Source organism: Sciurus vulgaris, assembly GCF_902686455.1.
Source record: "Sciurus vulgaris genome assembly, chromosome: 6".
Classification (NCBI taxonomy): domain Eukaryota; kingdom Metazoa; phylum Chordata; class Mammalia; order Rodentia; family Sciuridae; genus Sciurus; species Sciurus vulgaris.
In genome coordinates, this window is record NC_136466.1 from 27,696,735 (window position 1) to 27,723,940 (window position 27,206).

Consider the following 27,206-nt stretch of genomic DNA (forward strand, 5'->3'; position numbering starts at 1 on the left):
CAGAGCAGAGCCTGGAATCCCATGGAAATGCCATCATAAAATGGTGCACAGTTGTGACTGAAAACATTGTCCCAGCAGTGGTAAGTGTGCTTGGCTTTCTGCCTCAAAGGGGAGACACTTGGTTGACGCCACTAGAGAGAGGCCCTGCAGGAGGTGGTGGTGTCCTGAATGCAGGCAGGGGAACAGATTCTGGCTTCCTAGGGCAGAAGTGGACTGTGCTCAGGGTAAAGAGGACTTTACAGAGGCTCAATGAGGAGGTAGGGCAGGGGACGCCACAACAAGGCCAGTCAGCAAGGTTCCTTGAATTTATCCATTTCCAGTTTTTCTTCTCTCCCTATGTCACTTAGTTTAAGACTCAGTAAGAGAGACAGAGGGAAACCAATACACACATACCCCAGAGACGAATATTAGCCTGCCTTGATATTGAATATAGATTGATCATCATTTATTCTGCATCTTTTACTCTAAGTGTTTGGATTTCCTATCAGGAGAATTAGTATAATGATTCACTGTATTAAAATCCTTGAGTTAAAGTTGTGTTTATTCAAATGCAGTGCAATAATCTAAGAGACAGGAACAGAAAAGGAGAGAGGATGGTGGATCATAGACAGAAAACCTAATTTCCTCAATGGTTAATCCGATTCTCCAGTAGGAGCACACCTTAAATCCTCCTGCATACAGAAGTCCACAAGGAATTACCATTTAAACTATACTGTGCTAGATACATTATTTACTTTGTCTAATTTAACTTTGAACCACCCTTATGTGGTAGATTTTTTTTTTTTTTTTAACCTTCATTTTTCAGACCAGGAGACCAAAGCCTGAAGAATCTGAGCAATCCTTCCCTATCCCCTGGCCAAAGAGACTGAACCTGGGGGGGCCTCCTTAATTTCTCTCTCCACTTCGTTCACTCGATTAGCAATCTGCCATTTGCTCTCCTAATCATGGCCCAGACGTCCACATGTGGAGCTGCAGTCCAGGCACCACGGCTGGGAGAGCCTCCCAGTTTGTCTTTAGTCTTCCAGTTTTGCTCTCAACCAGTCTGCACTCCCCAGAGCCACCAGAGTGGAATTTCTAAACTGCCAAGGTGATCTTGTGACCCAGCTCCATTCTTCCCCACCCCCACTTCATGCTCAAATGCTTCCTACTTGACTTGATAAAAACCTAAGCTGCTTATTTGTTTGATAGACTAGGATTTGCCTGGTACCTTATGTCTTCTCCCAAATCCCCCCTCCTTCCTCCCTGTTCTCACATGCTGTCTTCAGACTGCTTTCCTTTCCTTCCTTTCAGCAACTGTAGGCTCTGTCTTTTAAATGTCATTGTATGTGTCTGAAATACTTTCCCTGGTTTGTCTCCTCTCCTGGGTAAGTTTGGCTTATTGCCCCCACACATCCCTCCCTCAGGGACACCTGTGGCCATCAATCTATGTTCCCCTAGAACCCTGTGCTTCCCAGTCACAGACACACAACACACTTAGTCGTGGCAACTATGCAAAGTCACCCTTGGGATCTCTAAATGAGGAGTGTGAAATTCAGTGACTGAGCACTCAGGACACCTGCCCACCAGCCACACCCAGCCCACGACAGAACCTGAGGCATACAAAGCAGGCCCTTCCTGGTGAGTGCAGGATGCCTCTTGAAGGGTTATAGAAAATAATATTCCTACAAGACAGCTCCCCAAGAAAAATGGAAGGACAATGTGGCTCAGAAGGAGGTAGAGGAAATTGCCAAACATTAAACCTCTCCCAGTGCCTCCTTTACCAATAACAATAGGCTCTCAGGGGAAAAACCAAACTTTCATCCCTTCCTGGGTTCTTCTGCAGCATCTCTACCAAAAGCAAACATTTACGCCTTCCCAAACTCAGTGCATCATGAAGGAAGGAGACCAATACTGAATGCTGAGTCCTGGACTTTTACCCTTCCCCATTGCAGATGAGTCCTGGAAGGAGAAGAGCAAATAGTGAAGCTCCAGGTAAGAGTGGGTCCCAGAGGAAGGAAGACAAGCAGTGAACATCGAGTTGTGAGCTTTTCCCAGTGTTCGAACTTTTTATAACTACCTTCCTAAGTTAAAGTTTTAACCTGCACAATTAGCCCCTGACTGTCCAAACTGCATGTCCGTAGTCTCCAATGAGACTATAAAACCTAGACGCCTTCTGTAACCCTGGGGGCCATTTCTATACCCAGAAAATGCACCCTCGTGTGCCTGATCGATGGACTTTGCTGCAGAACCAAGGAAAGCTTGCTGATCCGAGGTTTGCTTCCAGTCTCTTGCCTCCATCATTTGCGGGCCTTGAGTTTACACTTCTGATTGCTGACCTGGCTGCAGGACTCAGCAGCTTTATCAGCACTTTATGAGAACCACACAGAGACTTTTCTCCACATGTTCCTGTCCTCTTCCTCCTTTCCTCAAGCATTAGGTGTGTACTGTCTAATATCTCCCATGGGCTCCCAGGCAGCCCTGACTCTGTTTCCTTCACTAGAACATTCTCCAGTCAATCTCTAGAAGCCTATTTATCAAAGGACCAGAACCCACACTCCAATTTAATTCTCTCTCTTCAATAGAATATGAGCCACAGAAAAGAAGGGGCTGGATAAGCCTATCCCATTTCCCACTGTAACTTCTGTACCTAGCACAGAGTAGCCACTCAAGAAATAGTTAACAAGTGAATATCATTAAATGAAGGTTATATCTAATGCTACTTTGTGACCCCAAAGCCCATTTTCTTTTTAAATCCCTGTGTCTCTTCCCCATTGCCCCTGACCTATACATATACACTGAGCTAGGCATGATAAGATAATCAGATATAGAAAACAATGATCTTAATGCCCCTAAAAGCTACTTTTATAGTGGAACTTAATACGATCTGCAAAGAACCTTTTTGGGGTGAGAATTCAGAACAAAGAATAAAAGATAAGTATACAGATATTTTTAAATAATATACCCAAACCACCCAGAGAGTTCAGTTTCCTGCTGTACTCCTCATGCCTATGAGATGCTTGACACATTTATTAAGCACTGGATAAATTTTTGCAAAAATGAATAATTAATTGAACCATTTGCTTCTATGGATTTTCCCCCTTCTTTTTATGAACTTCAATGGCCTTTAGACAAAAATTAGAGAACTGACACAATACAGATATAATAGATGAGTCTAAACTTGCATTTTCCATTTTGTTGATGACATTTCTTCACATTTTGTTCTGGAGGAAACACAGCAAAATGTCACAAAAGGAAACACAATGACAAAATGTCTCTAAAGCCCTTGGAGTGTTTCTCATGACACATTAGAATCGTGTTCTTGAATGTCTAGGAGAAATGCTTCAGACATTTCTAAGTAATAGATTAGAAAGTAAACTATTACCAGTTTGTCCTCAAGAAAGTAAGGAATCCTGCTAAAGCAAAGCATCCCCATCAAAGTCATCCAACCAAAGCACCATCAGCACACACCATGTCCCAAGGCCTGTGCTGAGAACACTGAGCCATGAGAAGAGAAAAATGTGGCTTCTGTTGATGATGTCCGTGGTATTCTTGGAGATGAGAACCTGCACACAGACACCTTATACTCACTGAGGGGACCTCACAGATATGCAAAGTCCCAGTCATCTTTGAAGATGCAAATGTGTTGTCATCTCCTGAACCCTGATTTGGATATGAAGTGTCACCTGAAAGCTATGGTGTTAATGAAGGAATATTCAGAGTTGAAATGATGAGATTATGAGAGCTGCAACCACATCAGTGGATTACTCCAGTTGATAAATTAATAATTTGAAAGGAAGATGGAGTGGTAACTTTAGGCAGGTAGAGTGTGGTTGGAGGAAGTAGGTCAGAGGGGACACGGCCTTGGAGATTATTTTCTCCCCGTAGCAGTGCCCTCTCTGATTGCTGGATGCAATGAGCTGACAGCTTTCCTCCACCATGCCTTCCCACCATGTTCTGTCTCACCTCAGACCCAGAACAGTGGAGTCAGCTAACCACAGATTGAGACCTCTAAAACTGTAGCCTCAAAATAAAGTTCTACTCTTTCAAATTGTTTTTGTTAGGCATTTTGGTCACAGCTGCACAAAACTAGCACAACAGGTATTAAGTCCTTTTACATGCTTAACTGTGGAATCAATCTTTTCCTTCTAATTCTCTCTTTGTACTTTGTTCCAGATAGCACAGTCTATCTTGATACAGAGTTAATTGGTCACATAATTTTTATTTATCCCCACTGTTCATATAAATTCATCTTTAAGTACATGTCAAGTGCCAGGTAAAGAAATAATACCTAATAACTCTAGAGCACAGCATGATGGAAAAAACAATCCAATTCCAATTTCATTTTATTCTCAGCTATGACAAAAGCGGTGTGAGACGGGAAAAACTTTGTAGCAAGCACTTTGTAGAAGAGGCTGTTGAAGCTGGAAAAGGTTAAATTTGACCTTTCAATTTGAATTATAACTCTGCCATTTACTAACTGTGTGAATGCTCATTTTATTGACCCTTAGTTTTCTGCAAAACGTGGGATAATCCTAAATCCTACTTAATGTATTTATGAAGAACAAATGTTTGTGTTAAGATCTCATCACAGAGTACCTGGTATATCATAAATAAGTATTAATAAACAGCAGCAATAAATGCATGAATAAAGCTGTATCACATGGCTAATTCAGAGTTATGTTGAACACAGATCTCAGTTCCAAGTCGAAGGTTCTCTTGAGTACACCCAGCATTGTCTAGATTGTGTCCTAAGTTTGTTTATGGAAGCAATAAATGGCAGGTTATTTTCATAGCTGCAGAAGTCTAGCAGAGTACTTTTCAATTAATAAGGACTCAACATAGTTAATTTAATAAAAATAGTGATTTTGCTGAATTTCCAGCCATCCTCAGACACTTCTTGAACATTCCTGGGACCCCTATATAGAGCACCATGGCAGTGTGCCTCCATTAGCATTGAGTTTGGCGATTAGCAACAGCAAAAATGACCACAGCAGGTGAGATGCAAGCTGTGCAAGCATCTCATACAAGTAAGATCAGGGCAGGTTTGTGGCTTGTGCTACAGCATAACAGTACCACAGGGAATCAGGCTCCTTCTATTTGCTCCACCTATTATATTCACTCTCTCCAAGTTGATACTGAGCCTTGATCAATATGAACATCAGCATGTCCATATTCCAGGAAGGAAGAAAGAGAAAGGGAGATGTATGAAGTAGTCATAGACAAGAACTATGCTACTGGCCACAGCTAGCTGCAAGGGAGTGAGGTGTGGGTTATCAACATAAGCCTCTGCTACTGTGAAGAAGCACAGAACAGGGATTGGGATAGGGAGACATCAGATAAGTTCTGTGAGCCAGCATACAGTATCTGCCTCAGGAAATCTGAGAAATTTGTTCTATATTAAAGTTAACAAGATATTAAATTAGTTTATTATTCTTTAATCAAAAAAATTTTGAAACATGGTTTAAAACCTTCACTTATTAGAGTAGATATAAATTAAAACTCTCTCATTTTGGAGTACCTCTCTAAAATCCTAAATGTAATGAAATCCTGGGTGGAGGATGTAGGAGATTTACATGGCACCATAAAAAAAGTCTCAAGTCTTCCATCCTTTGTGGCTGACATTAAATTTGTCATAGATTCATTCAAAACCGGTATGGATCTTAAAGGCATTTTTTTCTAAGTAAATGATTCAAGAATCAAATGGCAGCATAATGTATAACTACATTCACATATTGGCCTGAAATTTGCACAACCACAGGGATAAAAGCAGATTTATATTTGCCAGGGGAGGGTGGATGTAGGAGCAGTTGGGTACAAAAGTAGGTTGGAATAGGGAGAAACTGGGCAGGGAGATAGTTAGCCATTATATTGTTTCTGCCGAAGGAAGATCTGCATATTTGTTCTCTTTAAAATGCATAAAATATTAAATGACTATTATTTAGGAAATTGTAGAGTGATGGAACTGTTTGATATGCTACTTGAGTGGTTCATGCATTTGTCAATATCCAGAGATTTCACATTAAAAAGAAGAAACATTAATGTATGTAAACTTTGAAATAATAATAATAAATCAGAAAGTTGGGGGATTCCACGATGAAGCATAGACGATTAAAAAAAATCCAATCTAAGTATATTACAAATGTAAAACATAACTGCACTATAGAAAGTAGAGAGAGAAGGGAGATGACCTAAGAAATTTTGGAAAATGGTGTTTAGACCAGAAATTGATAAGAGAAGGAAAAAAGGAACTGTACAATAAACCCTATTTCTCAGTTGGTAAAGCTGTTTATCATAGGGCTACAGGTCAATAATTTTGAAACTACTTAATGTGCATATTGTGGTTGAAAAAAATAGGTAAGCAGTTGATATTGGTAGATGTCAGGTTTCCCACCACTGGAGACGAAAGTTATGAATTAGCAAGAACAGAAGACTACAACAAGCTTGTGCTACTGGATTAGTGACATTAGTATGAATCCATATTTATCTTAATACATATGTAGAGATGGACAGGTACAGGAACAATAAGAGTTAATGGTGAATGCTTGGCTTAGTGTACATCCCTGTGTTCCCTAGTTCTGTCTCCTGAAAGAGCCTGGAATCATAGTATTCCAGCAGCAAGAATCACTCACAGCATCCAGACCTTGGTTTCAAAATTCCATCCTCCATGTGAAAAGAAAGCCTACAGAGTGGGAGAAAATCTTTTCCACACACACTTGAGACAGAGCACTAATCTCCAAAGTTTATAAAGAACTTAAAAAACATTACACCCAAAATACAAAGAACCCAATCAATAAATGGGCTAAGGAACTGGGCAGACACTTCACAGAAGAAGATATACAGGTGATCAACAAATATATGAAAAAGTGCTCATCATCCCTTAGTAATTAGAGAAATGCAAACTAAAACTACCCTACAATTTCATCTAACTCCAATTAGAATGGCTATTATCAAGAACACAAGCAATAATAAGTGTTTGCATGGATGTTGGGAAAAAGGAACACTCATCCATTGCTGGCGGAATTTCAAATTGATGCAACCACTCTGGGAAGCAGTATGGAGTTTCCTCAGAAAACTTGGAATGGACCCACCATTTGACCCAGCTATCCCACTCCTTGGTTTATACCCAAAGGACTTAAATCAGCATACTACACTGATGCAACCACATCAATGTTCATAGCTACTCAATTCACAATAGCTAGATTGTGGAACCAATCTAGATGCCCTTCAATTGATGAATGGATAAAGAAACTGTGGTATATATACACAATGGAATATTACTCAGCCATTAAGAAAAATAAAATTATGGCATTTGCTGGTAAACAGATGAAGTTGGATAATATCATGCTAAGTGAAATAGGCCAAGCCCAAAATACCAAAGGCTGAATGTTTTCTCTGATAAGTGCATGACAATATATAATGGGGGTGGGGTGGGGGAAGAGAAGAATGAAGGAACTTTGAATGGTATAGAGGAAAATGAGTGGGAGAAGATGGGGGACATAAATATAGTAGAATGAAACAGACAGTATTACCCTATGTATATATATGATTACATGAATGGTGTGAATCTACATTGTGTACAACCATAGAAATGAAAAGTTGTACCTCATTTGTGTATAATGAATCAAAATGCAATCTGTAAAAATAAAAAGGATTTTAATAAAAAAAAAAAAAACCTTCCTCCAATCACAAGAATCTGGGCTCCTGAGAGAAATGGCTGACTCAGGGATATGGCAGGGGAGGTGCAAGTTGAACCTAGAACACTAGGTATCGTCAGTGAGCTAGGAAGTCATCAAAACACAAGTTGATAGAGCATCTCAAACAAGAGCTGAACCTGGATAAATTCATGGAAAAAAATAAATAGTAGTATATGGGATTATAACACAACGTATAAACAAGATATCAATAAGTATACACTGACATAAATGACTGAATAAATGGATAGAAGATACACGTCTTCCATACAAAAGCATTCTAGATATATTCCAAATACATGGCATGCCATCTGTATGGAAGGGTTGGTTCTACATGTATTTGGAATATATCTTTTTAGTATGGGTAGGCCTTAGTGAATCAATTTCAAAATGCAGAGCATGAAAAGAAAAATAACATTTTACAATGGATAAAACAGTCCATCACTATGTCAGCAAGTGCTCGAGGGCATTGTCACCAATGCCATGTGACTGGATGGTATATTAGGACAGGCACTTCAACCCTATGGCATTTCCAAAGACCTATATCCCTTGTCTATTCATGGGAAAAGCCGAGGAACATCATTTGAAAATCATTTCATAAAACCTACCCAGTACTCCTCAAAACTGTCAATATCATGAAAAATAAGGAAAGATGGAGAAACTGTCACAGACCTAGAGACACCAAGGAGATTTGATGACTTAACTGTGGCATCTGGATTTGCTACAGAATCATAAAATGGACATTAATGGGAAAAAAAGGTGGATTCCAGATAAAATCTAGAGCTTACTTAAGAGCAATGTTCCTTCTGTAGGTTTCCTACAGAAGGGGTTAACGAACATACCACAATAGACTAGGCAAACCTAGAACCTGAAATAGTATCTGGGTAAATGGCAGGTTGTTAGTGAACATTTGCCAAGTGTATAAATGTGACACTGATAGTTCCAAGACCTCAGTCTCTCAGTGTGACTCATGAACAGAGCCATGTGTTAGAAACACTCAACAAATTCAGCAACTCTCACATCACCATTAATATACAAGCCATTTGAGTTTTTGCAGGTAATGGAGTACCAATGTGCTGAGGTCCCCTTCTATTTTCCTGCACAACAATGATTCCATTACCCCAGTGAGGCTGACTACCCCTGGGAGGTGTCCTTTTGTATGGACAGTCCTCATCCTCATGCTCAGCACTCTGCCCAGCATTATGCTTTTATTCTTCCCCAGATATGTGCACTACTTACTGTATGGGAATCACTCCACTAACGTGTACCAAGAGTTCCCTCTGCAAACCTCACAGAGCCAACCTGGAATTGCATTTAGAAACCTATATTGCACCTGACCAAAACAAGCAGTTCTATGCCTGAGGCTTCTCACTGGGGTGGGACTGGAGTATGTGCTGGAAAAGAAAAATCGCTGGAGCCTGCTAATCTCTCTGCAGCCAGCAGCTAAGATTTTCACATTTAACACTAAGTGTAATATAATTTAGTATATTTGCTCAGTGTACCATTTTACCCCTGGGTTGACATGGGAAAATGAGGAAGGAAGATAATTGCTCTATTTTCACTTCAACATAACGGGCCAGGGCCCCAGAGCAGTTCAGTTCTTATTAGATGGTGTCACCAAGGGAAACAACATTTCCTCTTTTCTGAGGTGCAACTTTTCATCAGGAGCTGTGTTTATGAGACACACTTGTCTAGTTGGCCCTGACATGGGTGCTACAGCTATGCCCTCATGGTAGCTTTTCTTGTGCCTCACCCTCAAAATCAAGGGCACAACTCTAGAAAGACCACTCTGCTTTTGAAGGTCATGCTTCTCTGTAAATCATTGATAAGCTGGTGAAAAGTGAAACTCTAACAGACCCCAAGCTCCATTCCTCCCTCTTAAAAGCTGCAGGTCTCTGGGTCAGTTACATAATTTTGCCTGAACCTTAGTTTCCTCATATGCAAAGAGGGGATAATAATACATAAGCTACCTCTGAAGGTTGTAGGAGAAATAAATGAAATTAAGCCAATGAAATGCTTAGCCCTGTGTCTAGCACCTGGTCAACACTCGAGGGCCACTTCTTATAATGAGTATTAACTTTAAATAGTTTTAATAAGGCATCTGAAAAGAGTTCAAGGTAAGGCAAAAGGTAATTACAACATCATAAGTGCCCTAGCCGTATGCTAGAGAAGTAGCAAGGTGTCAGGTGAGCTCTTTATTTCCTTTTTCATTTCTATTATGGAATATTAAGCTGTTGTTGACTTTGCTCTGTGAGGATCTGTGCAGTGACAAAAACAAGCAAGAAAAATGAGAACTTCTGGCTAGAAGAAATTACTGTCACCTGGATAGTGCATCAGAGTTCTCAATTGTTTTCTCAAATAATTGACAAAGCAGAATGATTTATGAGAGGAAGATGACATGTGGGCCCAGAAGAGTACTCTCAAGCGTGGATCTGCCCTTTGCCAGTGGTGAAAACTGAGGCAGGGGAGGAGAGGAAGGGACCTCTTCTAATCTGAGGCTCCTTCAAGTGTAGCGGGGGCGTGATGCCTCTTCAATTATTCCACCCTCAAACGGTCTGAAAATTTGAGATTCCTCAAACTGAAAACGTGATTCCAAAATGCCTCAGTAACTAAAGTGTCACACAGAAACCTGTTCATGAATATTTAATGAAACTGTATTCATGATCTCCCAAACTGGAAGCCACTAAAATGTCCTTTTATAAGTGAATGAATACAAACCTGGCACATTCATATAATGGAATATTACTCAGTAATAAAAATAAATGAGCTCTTCAGGCACACAAAGACAGGGGTGCATCTCAATGCACATTGCTGAGTGAAAGAACCAGAACACAGGGCTCTGTGTGCTGTATGACCATCTCCAGATGGCATTCTGCTAAAAGCAAAACTGTAGAGACAACACAAAATTCAGTGTTTCAAAGGGGTTCGGGAAATTAAACGGAAGACAGGCAAGTGATTTGGGGAAGGAGTGACATTATTCTGCCTGTCACTGCAGTTGCAGACGCAGGACACTAGGCAACTGTCAAAACCCAGTGAACTTCACAGCACAGAGTGCAATTTAATGAATACACATTAAAAAGTCATTTAGGAAGTTGGAGGAATCCCAGGATGGAATGCAGAGTTTGATAATCTGTATTACAAAAGAATGTTAAATATCCTCAGTGAAGAAGGTAATGGAAAAATGTGCCATTTATATAACCTCAGAAGGGGAGGAGGGAGAGAGGGGAAAAAGGAGGGAACATGGGTAGGGAAAGTAGGAAGGAAGCAGACTCTTATAATGACTGGATTGTGCCAAAGGAACACAGGGGCCAGCCACTGATCAAAGCCCAGTGACAAAATAAAACAGTATCTGATTATGAAGTTTAAAATAAATATACATAAGTCTATACTATTACAAATAAATGAATACATAAATAAATGGCAGAAGAGAGACAAATTTCCTATGCAAAATCATCCCAAATAATTTCTGTTGATCCCTGTGCGGACAGGTGGAGCACGATTCCCACTCCTCCATGCAGGGAGCATAGAGTGACTTCCTTCCTTTTTGCCTGGTGTAGAGGTGGGGAGAAGAAAGGAGTCAACTTTATGGTGAAGAAACCTGACAAATTCTTCCTTGGCGAGGTGAACAAGGGCAGCATCTACAACCATCTATCACGTTAATAGCATAGAGCCAGAATATGGTGTGATAAACAAAGTACTTTACATCCATGATCTTCCTTCAGATGCTCCTCAATCCCAGTCTAATCATGAGAACACATCAGACTAATTTCAATAGAGTGACCTTCTATAAAATGCTGGAACAACATTCCAGAAAACCTTCACGGTCAGAGGAAGAGCGTAGGAAGGAGATCAGGGGGAGTAGGAGGAAGGTATTGGGGACTGAAATGGAGAAACCTGTTATATACATTTATGAATATATCAAAATCAACCCCACTATTATATATAACTATAATGCACTAAAACAATCAGTGATGACTAAGAGTTGGAGGGGGGAGGATTTTTAGGACAGTGAAAATATTCTATGACACTCTAATGGTGGGTACAGAAATTATAAATTTATCCAAATCCGTAGAACACAGAGAACCAAGAGTTAACCCTTAAGTCAACTGTGGGGACACATCAATGCAGGTTCATCCACTTAACAAATATGCCTTCCTGTTGGGGCTCTGCAGGTATAGAGGAGGTTTATGGGATGTCTCTCTATCTACCTCTGTTCTGCTCATCACCTTTGTATCCCCATCACCTGGTTCAGAGGTTGGACCATGATGGCTACTTCATGAATGCTTTATTCCAGATTGAAAGATCACTTCCCTGAAAAGTGAGAGAACTGCTCAAGAGGAGTTTGCCCTCCAGATGGACCCCAGGGACACACTAGTGGTGTCCTGTCTGCACATCTGCACTGCTGCACATGTGGGCCTGATCTGAAGGGTAGAAGAGTACTTTCAATCAACATGAAGCTTCTGATGACTGATGAGTATCTGCATCTGTTGAGCATCTTATTAGCAGGTCTTGTTATCAAAGATGATCTGAGATTCTTATGCTGGGTCACAGAGGATCACAAAGTACTGTGTGCAATGTCTGAAAAAGATTGAAGGTCTAAAATCCCAGGGTAGTTACATGTGAAGAGAGATGGAGAAATCATTGTCTAAAACCCAGAGTCCACAGAAACTGCACATATGAGGTTAAGGACTTCCTAGCAACAGACAGATGAACCAAAGTGATGTTCCCCAAAATTTGATGTCAAGTAGAAGAAGAGCTAAGATATAAAGCATTGTGGTAAGGGCACTACCGTGGTGTCTTCCTCCAACTCTCCACCATCCAGGGAAAACTCGCCTTTTCCTTTTCTGTTCCCATATGAAGAGGAAATAGAGGATGTGGTGGCCCAGGCACAACCAGGTGTAGGAATCTCAACTGGAAACTTCAGTTTAGGTACCTTTTCTTTCTACAGTGAAAGGATTTGCAGAGTGGAAAGAACCTGCTTTCTCAGATCATATGACTCACCTACTTAAAATGCTCCAGGAGCTTTTGGTCCTACTGACTTTAGGACAGACTTTTTTTTTTTTTTTTTTTTTTTTTTTGGTGGTATTGGGAATTGAATTCATAGGTACTCTAATAATACTGAACTACATACCCAGCCCCCCCTTTTACATTTTACATTTTTTTTTGTCTTTCCACATTTTTATTGGTGTACTCTAGTTGTAAATAATGATGGGATTTGTTGTTATATATTTGTGCATGCACACAATCTAACAATATAATTTGGCCAAAATCACTCCCCAGCACTTCCTCCATGCTCCCCTCCTCCCATCCTTTACTGATCTCCCTTTGATTTTCATGAGATCCCTCCCTCCTTCCCCTTTCTTTTCCATTTTCCTCTCTAGCTTTCCCATGAGGGAAAACACATGATGTTTGGCCTTCTTAGTGTGACTTATTTCTCTTAACATAATGATCTAGAGTTCCATCCATTTTTCTTCAAATGAGACAATTTCATTTTTCTTCATGACTGAATAAACTCCATCATATATATATACCACATTTTCTTTATCTAGTCATCTCTCCATAGACCCCTAGGCTAGTTTCATAGTTTGACTACTATAAATTTTGCTACTGTCAACATGGGTATACATGTACCACTATATTATGAGGACTTCAGTTCTTTAGGATAAATACAAAGGAGTGGGTTATCTGGTGGTTTCATTCCTAGACTTTTGCAGCACATCCATGCTGATTTCCATAATGGTTGTACTAATTTACAATCCCACCAATAGTGTAAAAATGGTGAAACTCAACTTCATCACCATGGTCTATAACATCCTACCTGACCATCCCCTTCTTTTCTCCCTTAACCTTCTTCCTAACACTTTTCCATTCTTTCTCATGGTCCTTCTCCCTGTTTTTCGAACACAGAAAGCAGATTCCTGCCTTAGTTTCTTTGTGCTTGAGTTTTTAAAATATAACATCTTAATATTTTGTTCATATTCTTCACTACCCACATCCCTTCCTATCAGTGCTCAGAGCTCAAGTGTTAGCTGTGTTGTTCATCACAGGCACATACTAGGTGCTAAAAAATTCATTCATAGGTCTTTGGGAAAAAGGAGGGATTGCCATGTCTCTTCTCTACATGGTACATTCTTTTTTTAAAATTATTTCTTTATTTTTACAGACTGCATTTTGATTCATTGTACACAAATTGGGTATATCTTTTCATTTCTATGGTTGTACACCATGTAGATTCACACCATTCATGTAATCATACATGTACATAGAGTAATGATGTATGTCTCATTCTAACATATGGGCATCTGCTATAAAAACTAATCAACTTTTCATAGATTAAAAAGGAAATCTGCTGAACTAGTGTTTTTCCCTTCCCTTGAGTCACACCTAATTTGGTTATCCACTAAAACATACTTATCCCTGTTCCTGTCTAGGGTTTCCAAGCAGAAGATGTTCTATGTAGTCCAGACTCGAATAAGAAAGCATGTTAACAGTACGAGAGTTTCGGAGTGTCCGTGTTCAGTTTGCAGAGCATGTCCTCACAGTCCTCGTGCATGATGTCTTTGGATTCTCTCAGCCTGCCTCCACAGCTCTCGTGATCATCTCCATGTTACAGATTAGGAAAGTGAACATAAGCGCAAAGGACAGTGTAATGTATAAAGCTGTTCCCCTGCCCATTCCGTTGCAGTCTTTTTCCCAGCCTCCCAACCACTTGTCAATCTGTGAACATCCTAGCTAGCTATTGGTTCATCAGTCAGCTTGCAAGTATCCTTCTCCATTATTGGTCCCCTGTTAGCCCAGCAGAATTCAACCGCCATCTTTCCTCTCTTGCTTTTCTCTCCTACACACTTGCTTTTCCTCTTCCTCACTTTCCACTCTCTCTGGCGCCCACCCTTTCTCTTTCCTTTCTCTTTTCCTCTCATTTTCTCTCTTACTGAAGGGAGACACTCTGTTTGCTTAATAAATTCCCTTATGTGATTTCCCGTGTCCGGCGTGGTTTCCGTGGGATTCCTTACAGACAGCACAGAAAAGCAAAGCAGGCAGAATACAATGGCTCACACCAACTCACTCAGTGAATGGGAAGAGATGGAATGTTTTGTTCAAGTAGAATCTTAGATTATTTCCCCCAGAGGCCCAGCTGGAATCAATGTAAAATGTCTTTGTAAGGTCAGAAAATGAATTCGAGAACAGAATCTGTTGTCTGACCCACTTCTGTTTAGGATATTTTTAAAAACTTTCTTGACTCCCATTTTCTAACACAAAACTGATGGTACAATTCTAATTTTCTGGGCATCCACTCTTTTGTGCAAAGAGTTTCCTACCTTGACCTTTAAATGATATGTGAGCTTCCTAGCAAATTCTAGACATCAGTATTTCCTGATGAGTCTCAGGGAAATCACATTGATTTCTCCTTATAAAGTAAGTTGACTGTGGGAATAATTTAGCATTCAGGATTTTTAAAAGCCATTTGGACAGTAATAAAATTCTGCAGTTAGCTCACATTTCTACATTATTTTCTGTAAAGAAATGTTCAGTTGAAAATAAATTCAGAAGCTGGGCATGGTGGCACATTCCTGCCATCCCAGTCACTTGGAAGGTTGAGGCAGGAGGGTCAGAACTTTGAGGTCAGTCTCAGAAAATTAACAAGACTCTGCCTCAAAAAATAACAGAGATGGGGATGTAGCTCAGTGATAGAGCACCCCTGGGTTCAATCCCTCATATTGCCAAAAATTTAAGAAATATATAAATAATGAAATCAATAGTATCCATTTATCATAAAACTGCTTATTCATTTATGGTTCTATTATAAGAACATATCCTATTCTTTTCCTGTAGTACAGCTAGAATGTCACCAGCTGATGAACCTAACCACTCTTCACTGAAGAAGACTGATGAATATTGCACATTCCTTTGCATGATACTGAAGTCAGAATTAAGGACAGGCAGTTAATGTAGAAATAGGGGATCGGGTCAAATGGAGGAAATGGAGCCATGAAGCCATCTGCCTCTGGAAGTTGGAGACTGCCCCTGGAAGAATGGAATGTCAAGGATCTCCGGAGGCCATTGATTACCTAATTTACCTGCCTTTATCAAGGACTGCAAGCAAGAAGCTGCTAATTAAGGTCCCCTGGGCCCTTGCCTGCCTGAATCACCTTGTCCCTCCCCCTGCCCATGGCTTCTCACTTAATGCAAAACCAGGCCTAGTCACCAGGCAGGAAGGAGAGATAAGGGGGAGAGAACTGGAGAACAAAAGAGAATTTAGCCTATAAAAGATGTAGGGTGCGCTCACTTCTGGGGACTTTAGAACATCAGCCATGGCCCCCTTCTTCCTCCCGGGAGAAGTCTGTACTATTACCTTCAAATAAAACCTGCTTAATATGCTTGCCTTGGCGTGCTTCTCTGGTGTTCAATCTTCAACATTAGAAGGAGCAGAACTCGTCACAGTTAAATGGCTGTGTAAGGAATCCGGCCTCCCCACCACCTGTCAATCTGCGATCTGCCCGCCTCTGCGGTTTCAGGAATTTCCGGCTTCCCCACAACCTGTCAGTCTGCCCGTCCCTTACATTACAGGAATTTCCAGCTTATGCTGCCATCATCTACCTCCCACGTTACGTTCTAACATGTTATTGGTCCATCAGTCAGTCTGCAAGAATTCTCCTCCGTGATTGGTTCCTCCCAGCCCGCGAAATTCCAATAACTGGGAGAAACCAAGCACCACGTTCTCTCTTTTCTTCTTTCTTTATTCCCCGAGCGGACATGAATCGTCTGCATAGAATAAAGTCCCTTGTGTGAGATCTCGTGTCTGCTGAGCATTTTTCTGGGAGCTATGGACGAGCCACACTGCCCCTAACAGGCAGTGTCAATACCATGCTACCTACCGAGGACAGGTTAGCTATGCACCCTGTTTCACTCAGCTTTTTGACTGCTGTGATGGAAAGACCTCACCAGAACAATTCTAGAGGAAGAAAACTTTATTTAACCCTCACAGTTTCAGAGCTCTTGATCCACAGGTGGCTGATTTCATTGCTCCGTGATGGAAATAAGAAAGAATATCAAGGCAGAAGGATGTGGTCGAGGAAAGTAGCTCAGAACATGACAATCAGGAAGTAGAGAGTCCATGCCACTCAGCAGGGACAAAATATATGCCCTGAAGTCACGCCCCCAGAGACCTATCTATCTCCTCTTGGGAACTCTCCAAATGCTCCAGACACTGATGACAGACTGGACATCTGAAACTCTATTTACACTCTATGTGCCTGTGTCCTCCCAAACAGGTAGACTTGTCAGGCTCTGATCAGACTATAGGTGAGCTCAGGCTGCCACTCCAGATTCCCAGTTGCATGCCAGGCATGGCTAATGGATCCCAGACATCACTTAGATTTCTATTTTCTTGGTGTGTGTGGGGGGTGCGGTACCAGGGATTGAGCTCAGGGGCACTCAACCACTGAGCCACATTCCCGTTCCTATTTTATATTTTATTGAGAGACAGGGTCTCACAGAGTTGGTTAGCACCTTGCTTATACTGAGGCTGGCTTTGAACTCAAAATCCTCCTACCTCAGCCTCCTGAGCCACTGGGATTACAGGGGAGTGCCACTGCAGCTGGCTTAGATTTCTTTTCCACACCATATGCTTTCAACTGAAATTTGCCCTTCTGATGAAATCAAATTGCCACTCGAGTTCTGGCTCTGTTTAGGACAAGAACACGCATAACCAAGAAAATTGTGTCACTGTCTTGTTTTTGTAAGAAAATCCCACAAAACCACACTGGACATGGGAAATTGCATAAGGGAATTTATTAAGCAAACAGAGTGTCTCCTTGCAGGGTAAGAGAGAAAATGAGAGGAAAAGAAAGGGAGAGAGAAAGGGCGCACGCTAGAGAGAGTAGAAAGCGAGGAGGAGGAAAAGCAAGCATGTAGGAGAGAGAAGCAAGAAGGGAAAGATGGCGGTTGAATTCTTCCGGGCTAACGGGACCAATATCGGAGAAGGATACTTGCAAGCTGAATGATGAACCAGTAGCTAGCTAGGATGTTCACGGATTGACAAATGGTTGGGAGGCGGGCAAAATGGCTGCACCAGAAAGGGTGGGGAGAGCAGCTTTATACATTACAGTTTTTACATTGATTCACCCTCAACTTCCCATCTCCAATAACATTTCATAATAAAAACTAAAAAAGTTCCATTTATGTGAAATCTGTTTTGCATGATTATCAAAATAATGTGACTTGGAGAGCTTATTTGTATACACACCTAATTGGAATTTCATGGGAGCCAACAAACTGATGGAGTAAATGACAGATGAGAGAACACAGAGGGGAGATGAAGTCTCCTCTTCCCCATCGCATCCTTGATTTGAAACCAAATAATGAGCTTTTGAATGTATTCTCTGCTGGATTTGGAATATTACAGATTTCCTAAATACTTAATCCTGGAAGCAGATTAGGGAATATCTGATATATTTTAAAAAATATCTTAGTTGTTGGTTGAGGCATGCGACTAGTTTTAGGGATTTTCCTTGTGTCTAGAAAACAGTGTCAGACATGCTAATCTAGGTCAAACCCCTCCCATATTATTGATGAGAAAGTTGAGGCCCAAGAGCTTTAGTTTTGATCATGAGGAAATAAACACATAAGCAGAATCAGTTCCCTCTTAACTACTGTTCTTTTTATACTACAGTTTTGTATCTCCTGAAAGTGTCTTAAAAAGTCACTTTGAGGTCTATAAAGATACCTGAAGTTTGTCTCACTGAGCAAATAGAGTCAATAAAGTTCTTGGGTAAAGTGGTTAGAAAATTGGAATTTCAATCTAAGTCAGGCCTTGTAACAAACACGTTTGATTTTGTTTATCAGCATGGCACGGTCTAGGTTTCCAGATTATTCCTCAAAACTACAATATCATTCTGCATCTTATTTTGACAGGTACACAGTCTAAATTGAAAGTAAATTCCAAAGGAGTTCTAAGAAGAAGACTGCAGTAATTTAGCCTAGATGAGTTGAAAAAAATCACCTGTGAGATAGGCCATAAATTCAGCTATTTCATACATTTTCCTGCTCTTTTATGGTACTCGTTCAAAAAGAAATCTAATTTTTTTAGTGGGAAAAACTGGATAATGCTGAAGTAGACCTCAAAGACAGAGCCTCCCTCAGGACCGCCCCTCGATGGTTGTCAGAACACACAGGTCTCTCTTGGGCTTTCAGGGTCTGAGGGCTTAACAGTGCACCAGGTCCTCATGCAACACAAGCTCAGACAAGTCTTGAGGTCACTTCTTTCCTAAAGGGGCAGGCAGGGCTGGTCCAGGGCCCTGGGGCCTCAACCTGCTGACTGCCATCACGGGAGGCATGTCCCACCTCAACCAAGCCAGCAGCCTCTTGCCAGAGTCCTGGAAATAAGTTAACCTGGCTCCCCACCCCACTAGAGCCACAAACAGATACAAGGGAGGTCATCCAACTGGAGGACCATTGAGGGATGACAGAAGCCTAGTCAGGAGATGTTGAGTCAGAAACATACTATCTACTCCCATGTGAGCAAACCAGACAGGTTAAACACGACAGCACAGCTCCTACGTCTCCCCGAGACCCTGGCCTCAACTTCACTCTGCTTTTCTCAAGCTGCAGAAACTTTTCTCTCATTCAGTTATGTGTCTCCATCTTTCCGCCTAAATCCCCATCTGGTTATTACACACACTCAAAAGCATCATAGAATTTTCTGAAAAAGCTGGTGAATAGAGCTTAAAGCAAACAACAATCTCCTAGTTCCAAGGCTATTTCACTCCATCCGTGTGTCCTAAGCCTAGCCACATGCCGTCAAGGACCCTATACAGACAGGTAGCTTGTTAGGGAGATGTTTGAGCAAAGATAGGTAAAGACCAGGACAACTTGGGGAGGGGATGGAATAAAAATCCCTAAAATCACATTTATAAAGTCAATGCCTTATAACAGATAAAACACTATTCCAAATTACTTAGTGGTTCTTTAATGCAGGAGAGAATCACTTGGAGAAATGGAAACTGTGAGATCCCACTGTCAGAGATTCTGAATCTAGCCGTCCAGAACAGGCCCAGGAATGTGCATTTCTGTCAGTCTCATGCAGGTGATCCTGCTTGGAGAAGCCAGACTTGTGTGACTGGTGGCACACAAGTCTGGAAATGGCTGTTCCAGCTGATTCTCACTTTATGGATGATTTTAGAGGTTTCAGAAGTGCATCAGGTATTCTCAGAGAGTCTTAGATATTTGCCCAAGATCTTACATGTCACAGAAAGACAGGCCTCAAAACCAAATATCTAATGCCAAATCCAAAGACATCATGACACAAAGTCTGGTGAATGAACACACATGAAAGCATGAATGTGAAGGAAAGCACTTTTGTATTAAAGAAACCATCTGTCTGAATGGGTCTGAAATAAGGAGAAAGAGAAAAACAGAAAGGGGACTTTTTCCTTCTCACCATCACGTCTGGTGGTCCTTCCCCAGACTTCCCCATGGGGTCATGAAGCACTCTGTGCTGACTGTACTTCCAGGCCTATTATGTCCTGGCCAGTCTAGAAATACTGCATCTCCCTACTTCTCTCATATGAAGAGCAGGCAAAGATGATTATTATGTTTTTAGCTCTGTACCTTTCTCTCCTACTTCGGTATGGGATTCCACCTATAAATAAGTGGGGGAAAGGCTTCATTCAATACTCCCTTGAAACACTGGCAAACTGAAATTGGAAATAGTGTGCTAATATTAAATGTAGTCTCTACCACTAATGTGTGTCTTGGGGAAATTGTTTGACCTCTCTGAGCTCTGCTAAATAAAATGATTATACTCTATTTCCTTACAGGGTGTTTTTGATGCTGAAATTCGAAGAATCAGATGATCTAGTGAGCACTGCACATTAGGGTCTTATGCTGGGCATGATTGAGTGTAATTACTTATGAAGCCTCAGCAGGGAGCTCACCAGGATCCAGGTGAGATGCAAGGAGTGCTGAGTTACTAGACTAAAGGAAAAAATATTAATATGCCAGGGGCTTCATGAGAGAAAGACAAAATAGGAAATTGAGGGAAAGGACACTATTATCACCTTTTATCTGTTATTGTTATGGCAACTACTCTTTTTTTTTTTTTCCCCTTCCCCCCACCCCTCCCACCCCTCTTTACCCTCTATACAATAGTTCCTTCCTCCACACTTGCCCCCCTCCCTAACCCTAACTCTAACCCTAACACTAACCCTTCCCTCCCCCCCATTATGTGTCATCCTCCACTTATTAGCGATATCATTCGTCCTTTGGCTTTTTGAGATTGGCTTATCTCACTTAGCATGATATTCTCCAATTTCATCCATTTGCCTGCAAATGCCATAATTTTATCATTCTTTATGGCTGAGTAATATTCCATTGTATATATATACCACAGTTTCTTTATCCACTCATCAATTGAAGGGCATCTAGGTTGGTTCCACAGTCTGGCTATTGTGAATTGAGCAGCTATGAACATTGATGTGGCTGTATCTCTGTAGTATGCAGATTTTAAGTCCTTTGGGTATAGGCCAAGGAGTGGGATAGCTGGGTCAAATGGAGGGTCCATTCCAAGTTTTCTAAGGAATCTCCACACTTCTTTCCAGAGTGGCTGCACTAATTTGCAGCCCCACCAGCAGTGTATGAGTGTACCTTTCTCCCCACATCCTCGCCAACACCTGTTGTTGCTCGTATTCTTGATAATCGCCATTCTAATTGGGGTGAGATGGAATCTTAGGGTGGTTTTGATTTGCATTTCTCTTATTACTAGAGATGTTGAACATTTTTCCATATGTTTGTTGATTGCTTGTAGATCTTCTTCTGTGAAGTGTCTATTCATTTCCTTAGCCCATTTGTTGACTGGACTATTTGAATTCTTGGAGTAGAGTTTTTTGAGTTCTTTATAGATTCGGGAGATTAGTGCTCTATCTGAAGTATGATTGGCAAAGATATTCTCCCACTCTGTAGGCTCTTTCTTCGCATTGCTGATAGTTTCCTTTGCTGAGAGAAAGCTTTTTAGTTTGAATCTATCCCAGTGGTTGATTCTAGCTTTTATTTCTTGTGCTATGGGAGTCCTGTTAAGGAACTCTGGTCCTAGACCAACAAGGTGAAGATTTGGACCTACTTTTTCCTCTATAATCTGCAGGGTCTCTGGTCTGATTCCGAGGTCCTTAATCCATTTTGAGTTTAGTTTTGTGCATGGTGAGAGATATGGGTTTAGTTTCATTCTGTTGCATATGGATTTCCAATTCTCCCAGCACCATTTGTTGAAGAGGCTATATTTTCTCCATTGCATATTTTTGGCCCCTTTGTCTAGTATGAGAAAATTGTATTTATTTGGTTTGTGTCCGTGTCCTCTGTTCTGTACCATTGATCTACCTTTCTATTTTGGTACCAATACCATGCCGTTTTTGTTACTATTGCTTTGTAGTAGAGTTGAAGATCTGGTATTGCAATACCCCCTGTTTCACTCTTCCTGCTAAGGATTGCTTTAGCTATTCTGGGTTTCTTATTCTTCCAGATGAATTTCATAATTGCTTGCTCTATTTCTGTAAGGTACGTCATTGGGATTTTAATTGGAATTGCATTGAATTTGTATAGCACTTTAGGTAGTATGGCCATTTTGACAATATTAATTCTTCCTATCCAAGAACATGGAAGATCTTTCCATCTTCTAAGGTGTTCTTTAATTTCTTTCTTTAGTGTTGTATAGTTCTCATTGCAGAGGTCTTTCACCTCTTTTTTGAGATTGATTCCCAAGTATTTTATTTTTTTCGAGGCTATTGTGAATGGGGTAGTTTTCCTAATTTCTCTTTCTGAAGATTCATCACTTATGTATAAAAATGCATTGGATTTATGAGCATTGATCTTATAACCTGCTACTTTACTGAATTCACTTATGAGTTCTAAGAGTTTTCTGGTGGAATTTCCAGGTTCCTCTAAATATATAATCACGTCATCAGCGAACAGGGGTAGTTTGAGTTCTTCTTTTCCAATTCGTATTCCTTTAATTTCTTTGGTTTGTCTAATTGCTCTGGCTAGAGTCTCAAGAACAATGTTGAATAGAAGTGGTGAAAGAGGGTATCCCTGCCTTGTTCCAGTTTTTAGGGGGAATGCTTTCAGTTTTTCACCATTTAGAATGATATTAGCCATGGGCTTAGCATAAATGGCCTTTACAATGTTAAGGAATGTTCCCACTATCCCTATTTTTTCTAGTGTTTTGAGCATGAAGGGGTGCTGTATTTTATCAAATGCTTTTTCTGCATCTATTGAAATAATCATGTGATTCTTGACTTTAAGTCTATTAATATGGTGAATTACGTTTATTGATTTCCTGATGTTGAACCAACCTTGCATCCCTGGGATGAAACCCACTTGATCATGGTGCACTATCTTTTTAATATGTTTTTGTATGCGATTTGCTAAAATTTTGTTGAGAATTTTTGCGTCGATGTTCATTAAGGATATTCGTCTGAAATTTTCTTTCCTTGATGAGTCTCTGTCTGGTTTAGGTATCAGTGTGATATTGGCTTCATATAATGAGTTTGGGAGGGTTCCCACCTCTTCTATTTTATGGAATACTTTGAGAAGTATTGGAATGAGCTCTTCTTTAAAGGTTTTGTAGAACTCGGCTGAGAACCCATCTGGTCCTGGACTTTTCTTTGTTGGTAGGCTTTTGATGACTTCTTCTATTTCATTACTTGATATTGGTCTATTTAAATTGTTTATGTCCTCCTCGTTCAGTTTAGGCAATTCATATGTCTCTAGAAACCTGTTGATGTCTTCGAAATTTTCTATTTTGTTGGAGTATAGATTTTCAAAATAGCTTCTAATTATGTTTTGTATTTCAATCCTGTCTGTTGTGATATTTCCTTGTTCATTCCGAATTTTAGTGATTTGGGTTTTCTCTCGTCTTCTCTTTGTTAGTGTGGCTAAAGGTTTATCAATTTTGTTTATTTTTTCGAAGAACCAACTATTTATTTTGTCAATTTTTTGTATTGTTTCTTTTGTTTCAATTTCATTGATTTCAGCTCTGAGTTTAACTATTTCCTGTCTTCTACTACTTTTGGTGCTGTTCTGTTCTTCTTTTTCTAGGGCTTTGAGCTGTAGTGTTAGGTTGTTTATTTGTTGAGTTTTACTTCTTTTATTAAATGCACTCCATGAAATAAATTTCCCTCTAAGTACTGCTTTCATAGTGTCCCAGAGATTTTGATATGATGTTTCTTTGTTCTCATTTACCTCTAAGAATTTTTTAATTTCCTTCCTAATATCTTCTGTTATCCATTCATCATATAATAGCATATTGTTTAATCTCCAGATGTTGGAATAGTTTCTGTGTTTTACTCTTTCATTTATTTCTAACTTCAATCCATTATGATCTGATAGAATACATGGTAGTGTCTCTATCTTCTTGTATTTGCTAACATTAGCTTTGTGGCATAATATATGGTCTATTTTAGAGAAGGATCCATGTGCTGCTGAGAAGAAAGTGTATTCGCTCTTGGTTGGATGGTATATTCTATAAATGTCCGTTAAGTCTAAATTATTGATTGTGTTATTGAGATCTATGGTTTCTGTGTTCAATTTTTGTCTGGAAGATCTGTCCAGTGGTGAGAGCGGAGTGTTAAAATCACCTAGTATTATTGTGTTGTGGTCTATTTGGTTTCTGAAATTGAGAAGGATTTGTTTGACATACATAGATGAGCCACTGTTTGGGGCATAGATGTTTATGATTGTTATATCTTGCTGATTTATGCTTCCCTTAAGCAGTATGAAATGACCTTCTTTATCCCTTCTGACTAACTTTGGCTTGAAGTCCACATTATCTGAAATGAGGATGGATACTCCAGCTTTTTTGCTGAGTCCATGTGCATGGTATGTTTTTCCCCATCCTTTCACCTTTAGTCTATGGGTATCTTTTTCTATGAGGTGAGTCTCTTGCAGGCAACATATTGTTGGATCTTTCTTTTTAATTCAGTCTGCCAGTCTATGTCTTTTGATTGATGAATTCAGGCCATTAACATTCAGGGTTATTATAGAGAAATGATTTGGTTTCCCGGTCATTTGGTTCAATTTTAAAATTTTGTTTATTTATTTGTTTGACACAACTTGTTTCCTCCTTTATTTGACAATTCCTTTAGGATAATTCCTCCCTTTGCTGATTTGCTTCTTTGTTTTTCATCTCTTCCTCATGGAATATTTTGTTGAGAATGTTCTGTAATGCTGGCTTTCTTTTTGTAAATTCTTTTAGCTTTTGTTTATCATGGAAGGATTTTATTTCATCGTCAAATTTGAAGGTAAGTTTTGCTGGGTATAAGATTCTTGGTTGGCATCCATTTTCTTTCAGGGCTTGAAAAATGTTGTTCCAGGCCCTTCTAGCTTTTAGGGTCTGGATTGAAAAATCTGCTGATATGCGTATTGGTTTCCCCCTGAATGTAATTTGGTTCTTTTCTCTCACAGCCTTTAAAATTCTGTCTTTATTTTGTATGTTAGGTATTTTCATTATAATGTGCCTTGGTGTGGGTCTGTTGTAATTTTGTGTATTTGGAGTCCTATAAGCCTCTTGAACTTGATTTTCATTTCATTCTTCAGATTTGGGAAATTTTCTGATAGTATTTCATTGAATAAATTGTTCATTCCTTTGGCTTGTTTCTCTAGGCCTTTCTCAATCCCAATAATTCTTAAATTTGGCCTTTTCATGATATCCCATAGTTCTTGTAGATTCTGTTCATGATTTCTTACCATCTTCTCTGTTTGTTCAACTTTGTTTTCAAGGTTAAATATTTTGTCTTCAATGTCTGAGGTTCTGTCTTCCAGGTGTTCTATCCTATTGGATATGCTTTCTAGGGAGTTCTTAATTTGGTTTATTGTTTCCTTCATGTCAAGGATTTCTGTTTGGTTTTTTTTTCAATATCTCTAACTCTTTATTGAAATGATCTTTTCCTTCCTGTATTTGCTCTTTTAACTGTCGATTGGTGCGATCATTCAATGCTTGCATTTGCTCTTTCATCTCGTCGTTTGCTTCTCTGATCATTTTAATTATGTACATTCTGAACTCCTTTTCTGTCATTTCTTCTGCCATGTTGTCATTGGGTTTTATTGATGTAACATCTAGATTTGTTTGCAGCATTTTCTTTCCTTGTTTTCTCATATTGTTCAGGTATCAGTGGACCACTGAGATATTGCAGATTTCCTCTATTGACTTACAATGTCCCTGAAGATTTCTATATATATCCCCCCTTAGCCTTCAGTAGGCTGAAGTCTTGGAGGAAGTTGATAATGCGGTGCTCCACAAGGAAGCTGCCTCTCTAGGAGTGGTGGCCTTCAGGTGGGGTATAATCATGCTAGTGGGCAGAGGTGCCTCCACTTGTTAACCAATGGTCATCCAAAGGCGACCTAGGCTGCGGGCTGAGGCAAAGCCTGTTTGGGCCTGAGTCTCTGGTTTTACCGTCCTTGTGGGGAAACCTCACCCAGCAGGGAAGACTCACCCGGTGGGGAGGTCTCGCTGGTCAGTTCCCTCCTAGAGGTTCCCGTCAATTTACAGCTACCGCCTGGGCTGGGCTGCCTTCCTCTGCAAAGTTTCCAGGGGCCCGGCCCTACCTCCTGGGCCTGGGAGCCTCACCCTTCGCAGATGAATCTCCTTAGGCTGCCCCTTCTCAGAGAGTTTGCCCACAGGCCTGGAACCTTCGCTCCGCCCTAAGCCTGTCTCTGTGCGGCTCTTCCACCCAAAAGCCTCCTAGATCCTGGGACCCTGCTCTGCACCTAATCGCCTGGCTGCGTGGCCCCTCCTCTGAGCAGCCACCTGTGGCCCCGAACAATCGCTCTGAGTCCCAGAGACCCGCCACAGGCCTCTTCCTCCAGACAGCCGCCCAGTATGCCGGTGCGGTCACTAGGAGTCCAAGAAACTCACTTTGTGCCTCCTCCTCCCACCAACCACCCGTAGCCCGGGGCAATCAATCACTCCGAGTCGAAGTGACCCTCCCCGTTCCTCCTCCTTCTCCAGATAACCCCCCGGGTGTTCAGGAGCTGTCCCTCTGAGTGACTCTGAATCCACGTGACCCGCTTCACGGGTCCTCTGGGCAACCGCCCAGAGCTCTGGTGCGGCCACTCAAGACCAAGCGTCCCACCACGCTTCTCCTCCAGGCAGCCCCCCTGTGTTCAGGAGCTGTCACTTTAAGACCAAACAACTCACCACTCGCCTTCTCCTCTGAGCAGCCGCCTGGAGCGCTAATGCAGTCACTGCGAGTCCAAAGGACCCGCCGCGCTCCTCCTCCTCCTCCTCCTCCTACTCCTCCGGGCAGGCCCCGGGGTTCAGAAGTGGTCAGAGTCCAAACAGCTCGCCACGCAGCCCCTTCTCTGGCAACCGCCTGTAGCTCTGGTGTAGTCACCCGAATCCAAGCGGCCGTGCTCCTCTTCCTCCTCGTCGTCCTCAGGGCAGGCCCCGGGGTTCAGAAGCGTCGTTCTGAGTCCAAACAGCTCGCCGCGCAGCTTCTCCTCTGGCAACCGCCTGTAGCTTTGGTGCAGTCACTCCGAATCCAAGTGGCC

The 27,206-nt window shown here is 41.0% G+C and overlaps 1 long non-coding RNA gene across 1 annotated transcript in view; it reads right to left on the reverse strand.

The window, feature by feature from the left end:
- LOC306664634 overlaps positions 1 to 11,970 on the reverse strand; it is a 110,295-nt gene extending 98,325 nt beyond the window's left edge. Inside the window, exon 1 of the long non-coding RNA XR_013764765.1 lies at positions 11,879 to 11,970. This is a non-coding gene — a long non-coding RNA (uncharacterized lncRNA). The remainder of the gene's footprint in view (positions 1 to 11,878) is intronic.
- Between the last annotated feature and the right edge of the window lie 15,236 nt (positions 11,971 to 27,206).